Below are 5636 nucleotides of genomic sequence, written 5' to 3' on the forward strand. Positions count from 1 at the left end.
TCCTGGCAGCCCCTTGCCAGAGGGCGGCTGCGGATGAAATCCTGGCGGCGGCCGCGCTGCGCGGGACTAGAGGCAACAGAGCCTCCCTTGCTGCAGAACCTGCTGCGCCCGCCTCGGGGCCGAGCCGTCTGCCGTGCCTCTGCGGGCTCCCGACGTCTGTCGGCCGCACACGCCCCCCCACCCCGCCGCAGCCGAGAGAACCCTGCAAGGCCAGTTTGCCACGGGGGGCCAACACGCCCTCCCCCGCCAGGGGGCTCGGCTGGCCCTCCTTTTCTGGAAGGACAAGCGAGCGTTGCCCCTGGAAGCCAGCCAGCCAGCCAGCCCGGGGGCTCGGCTCTTGGGCAGGGGGTGCCGCCGCCGCCGCCGCCGCCTCCAAGGCTTCCTTTCAGACGACGCGGCGGACGCGTGTCTGGCCTTGCCACGTCACCGGGATGCCTTCGCTCCGCCCACCTGCGCCTTTGGCCGCGGGAATTCCGCGGGCGGAAGGCAGGGGCTGGGCTGGCAGCCTGCGCCTTGAGCCCGTTCTCGGTGTGGGCGCGCCTGGAGAAGGAGAGAGACCGCCCTCTCTTCTCTAGGTCTCTCGGGTGGTTTAAGACCCCGGTTGAGGGGCGGGGGCGGGGGCGGGGGGGGGCACTGGGCTTCCCCGCCACCCTGCTCCGTGCTGGCAACAGGTGCTTCCTGCCGGCCCCCGCGCGGGGGGCGACACGGGATCTCTGGCAGCAGCAGCTGCGGGCTTGAGGCGCAGACAGACAGCGCGCCAAGCGGGGCCCGCGGGCAGACGGAGAGGAGCGGGGGAGGGACCCCCTCCGGGGATTGCGGGGCGGGGGGGGGTGCGGTGCAAGAGACCCTCCCGGGAAGCCCGACTGGACGCACGAGAGGAGGGCGGCGGCGGCCCCGCTCCCAGGACCCTGGGCAGTGGCCACTGGCAGCCGCCCGCTCCAGCCCCGGCTTATTACGCTCCCGGCCGCCTCTTGCTTGGACCCCGCCGGACGCTAGGCGGCGCCACTGGTCACGGCCCACGGCTGCAGCTGCTTGCCCCCAAGTTGCTCCTCTGCCTGGGGCAGCAGTCTGAAGTGGGAAAGCCATGCCATGACTGCACCACCGCCTCAGACAGTAGCCTGCCAGGACTATACCACTTCAGATCGCTGATGCATGATGGGAGTGGTAGGCCAGCCACTGTAGGACAGCCTCACAGACTGGCAGGCGTTACAATAAATTGTAGCTGGGGCTGATGGGAGTTGTAGTCCAGCAACATGAAGGGTCACAGGATGGGAACTCCTGAGGCTGGGTGGAAGAAGTGGGATGGAACCTGGGTTCAAATCCCCGCTCAGCCAAAGCTCAGGGGCCAGCCACCCTCTGTCAGCTAAGCCCACTGTGCAAAGCCGTTGTGAGGAGAAAATAGGGGTGGGGGGTGTCTATAAATGAAACAGCTACAGTAAGGCCAGGGGGAAAGTGACACACAGAGAAACCCACCTGCCACTTAGTGTGGTCAGACCAATCAGGGTAGCTTCCCCTTGAAGTCTGTTTGGGCCCTGAGCTAATGTGGAAAGGCCAGAAGTCTGGAAAACCACTTCACTCTCGGCAGGAGGCTTAGTGCTGCTTAGCAGGTGTGCAGCCTCTAGCTGCCGCGTGGGTAGGAGAAGAACTAAAGCTGGCTCCCTGTCCCCAAAGAGCTCACAATCTAGAAAGAAACCAAGGGTACCACCAGCAGCCATTGGAGGGATGCTGGGCTGGATAGGGCCCGTTGCTCTCCTCCTGATAAATACGAAGGAGTCACCACCTGCTAAGGTGCTTCTTTGTTCCCTTAGGAGGGGGTTTCTGAGAATTTGGTACCCCAAAATTGCAATTTGCAGGGGGATCGTCTGTTGGTCCATGTAGTCATCCATGAGACAAAAGGAAGGAGAGATAGTGTTCTTAGATACCTATCAGTTGTTGTGAAAAAATGGCCAGTTTAGTAGTAGTATCGGTTATGTGCCATCAGTGTGCATGGTGCATTACAGAATAAAGTAGGAGAGGTCCCTGCCCAGAGGACCTTACAATTTGTCACAAGGGAGACAACAGAGACAAATCAGAGAAGTGAAAATGGAAAGGAAAAGTTGTGCTGTCAAGTCAGTGTTGACTCCTGGCGACCACAGAGCCTTGTGGTTTTCTTGGTTGAATACAGGAGGGGTTGACCATTGCCTTCTCCCCAGGGAAGTGGAGGCAGAGTTAAAAACAGAGAAAAAGAATGTACCATTAGCTCAGTTTAATGTCCTCCTTGCAGCGTAATCTTCTTAAGCATGTCTACTCAGAAGTAATCCCCCCTGTGCTCAATGAGGCTTGCTCCCTAGTAAGTGTGTTTGGAATTAGTTACAGTAGATGTGAGGACCAGGCGGCTGTGCCAGCTGAAGACGGCTTTTGTGTCTGAACAGCTGCATAACTTGCAGTGATTAACCACCGAATTTCCTCTTCCCCGGCCCAGGCAATTGATTTACCTCCATGCTAGGAAAAGTATCACCTGTTGATTTCTTTTGTTATCTGGTTCCCCAAAGCCTAGAATTTCTGGCCACACAAAAGACAGATACACTGTAATCAGTAGGTTATTTTAATTTCTGCATGCATGGACGTATGGGACGGCTTTATATGGGCTCAGAGCACTGGACTTTTTTTTTGGTCCAGTATAATCTGCTCTGGTTTTCAGGAGCTCTGCCGGGCTGTTTCCCCAGAGAACTGAACCTGGGATCTTCTGGGTGCAACGCCTGTGCTCTGCAATGGATCTATGGGCCCTCCTTTGACAGGGAACCACCCACAGAATGAGGACACCCAGGGGCCACCCCAGGTTGCCCAAATGGCACCATGCATTCTGAGAGATGCGTCCCTGTTCCCCATGTATCATCACTGGCAATGGGATGGGGGGGTGGGCAGGGCACCACACCCAAACTGCATGCACAGTTTGAGGTTTGTGCCCTTGATTTGGAGCCAGAGGGCTGCTTTTCCGGCACCCCTGGAAATATGACGATGCTGTGCAAGCAACTTCTTAGATTGCTTGTGTGATACATCCAAGATGTGCTGAGTGAACATGGTAAAAAGGTTCTTGTTACAATTAATAACACGGTTATCATCAACATACAATGATTGTTGATTGAGGAGACCATGGACAGCCAGGAAAACAAATGAATCATGGAACAAATCCATCCAGAATTTTCACTCCAGGCACAAATGGCCAGGCTCAAACTATCATACTTTGGACACATTATGCAAAGACCCAGCTCCCTTGAGAAGTTCATAATGCTGGGAAAAGTTGGAGGAAAGAGAAGAAGAGGACGACCAGCAGCAAAGTGGGTGGACTCAATGACGAGACAGCAATGGATGCACCACCGAGAGACCTTGAAGGCCAAGTTGAAGACTGATCATCCTGGAGAGAATCTATCTAGGTGGTCGCTAAGAGTCGATACCGACTTGACAGCATTTAATCAATCAATCATCATCAACCAATTGTGACTTAGGAACATACTTAGGAAGCTGCCTTGTAGTGAGTCAGACCATTCATCTATCTAGCACAGTACTGTACTGTCTGCACAGATGGGCCGTGGCTTCTCCAAGGTTATAGGCAGGAGTCTCTCTCAGTCCTATCTGGAGATGCCTGCCTGGGAACTTGGACTCAGATCTTCTTCCCAGAGCGGCCCCTCCCCTAAGGGGAATCTTACAGTGCTCACATGTAGTCCCCCCATTCAAATGCAAAGATCCTGCTTAGCAAAAGGGACCATTCATGCTTGCTACCAAAAGACCAGCTCTCCTCTTCTCAGAAGAGATGATGGACAAATATCTCTTTTGAGAGGGAAGCAAAACTTTGGCTTTCTAAAAAACAAAAACCCTGAAAGCAAGGGATAAAAGGATGGGGAAAGTGATTTCATAGCAGCAGCTATGAGAAGATCACCATTAACTTTAGTCAGGTTTGGATCAAGGCCAATAGCCGTGAGTCAAATCCACTGAAGGATAAATGAAGGTTCCTGAAATTGATGGGGGAATTGAGTTCCAGCAACCTTAGAGTGAAATCCAGGGTAAAATAAAATCCCCCAACCCCTGCTCTTAGCTAATATAAAACAAAAGCAGGGAATTACCTCGGTCAGGCAGAATTTCTTCTTTCTAAGCCCCGTGATTATGGCTGGTTTTACAGTATTGGCAACCTGATCTGGAGCCAGCGCTGTGATGGGCTGCAGATGTTGTCACTGGACCCCAACTCCCACTGTCCCCATCCACAGTGGCTGGAGGCCAGGGGGATGATGGGAGTTGAAGTCTAACATCAGGGACCCAAGTTTTGGAAACCATGTTTACAGCAACAATGGGGAAAATGGCAGTGGCTACTTTCCCTCTTCTTCTCAGCCATTTTTCATTCTGGATGATTCTTGTAGCCAGGGTCATGATTCACATTCTTGTGTTAGTTTGTTACAGCTTCTTTGACCCGACATGGGACAGGTCAAAGAAAATTTCGACGAACCAAAAATTGATCAACCATTTTTAGAGCATTAATTGTATTAGAACAACAGATATTTTAATCATCAAGGGTTTGAAACAATAATCCAAAGAAGAAATACATTTCACAGTAAGAGCTAATTTTTAAAAATGTAATGAATTTTTATAACTTGACAATCTTAGAGAAGGCTTCCAGAAATCTGTATGATTCACTGAACAATTCTTCTCTTTGGCTTTTATCCTGGAACACCATGGGCAGCCTGCAGTTGCAAATGTTAAATACAAAACAAGCCATAACATTAAAGCAAAATAACTAACAATTAAAAAACAAAAATGGGGTTTTTTTCTGACAGTGCTGCTACGCAAGCAGTAAGCCAATATTCCAAGCATCACCAGCATAAAGCTTCTCAAACTTGGGTCCCCAGATGTTGTTGGACTACAATTCCCATCTTCCCCAGCCACAATGGCCAAAGACCACCAACAACTGGTGGCCAATTAACAATTTGATTGGTCCATTAACCAGTATGCCAACTCTAACTGCAGCAAAACCAACAAAGTGTTTTGTGGCACCTTAAAGGCACAATCCTAAATATAACTTGGGAATAAGCCTTTTTGACCATAGTGGAACTTAATCTCCAGTAAACATGCAGTGTCAGGATGGTTGAGTGGTCCAACGCACCAGACTCAAAGCAGGAAGAGCCTTCCCATTTGTGGGGCTGGGTGTTCTGGTCTCCATATGGAGGCATGGGTTCGAATCCCACTTCTGACACACTCCTTTTTAGGGGGAGGACACCTGGTCTTGTGGTAGCAAGCGTGACTTGTCCCCTTAGCTAAGCAGGGTCCACCCTGGTTGCATATGAATGGGAGACTAGAAGTGTGAGCACTGTAAGTTATTCCTTTCAGGGGATGGAGCTGCTCTGGGAAGAGCAAAAGGTTCCAAGTTTCTTCCCTGGCAGCATCTGCAAGATAGGGCTGAGAGAGACTCCTGCCTGCAACCTTGGAGAAACAACTGCCAGTCTGTGTAGACAATACTGAACTAGATGGACCAATGGTCTGACTCAGTATATGGCAGCTACCTATGTTCCTATGTGCTATAACATATTTATTGTGGCAGAAGCATCCTTGGGGCAAAGCCCACCTTGCACTTGGCAAAGCAGGCTCTGAACAAGCAAAGGTATTTTTAA

At 51.7% G+C, this 5636-nt stretch overlaps 1 non-coding gene across 1 annotated transcript; it reads left to right on the forward strand.

Annotated features, from left to right (window-relative positions):
* Positions 1–5103: 5103 nt before the first annotated feature.
* Positions 5104–5221, forward strand: TRNAL-CAA (transfer RNA leucine (anticodon CAA)). Its single transcript has 2 exons — positions 5104–5141; positions 5176–5221. It is a non-coding gene; the product is annotated as a tRNA-Leu (tRNA).
* Positions 5222–5636: the final 415 nt, after the last annotated feature.

Source organism: Hemicordylus capensis, chromosome 11 (genome assembly GCF_027244095.1).
Source record: "Hemicordylus capensis ecotype Gifberg chromosome 11, rHemCap1.1.pri, whole genome shotgun sequence".
Classification (NCBI taxonomy): Eukaryota; Metazoa; Chordata; class Lepidosauria; order Squamata; family Cordylidae; genus Hemicordylus; species Hemicordylus capensis.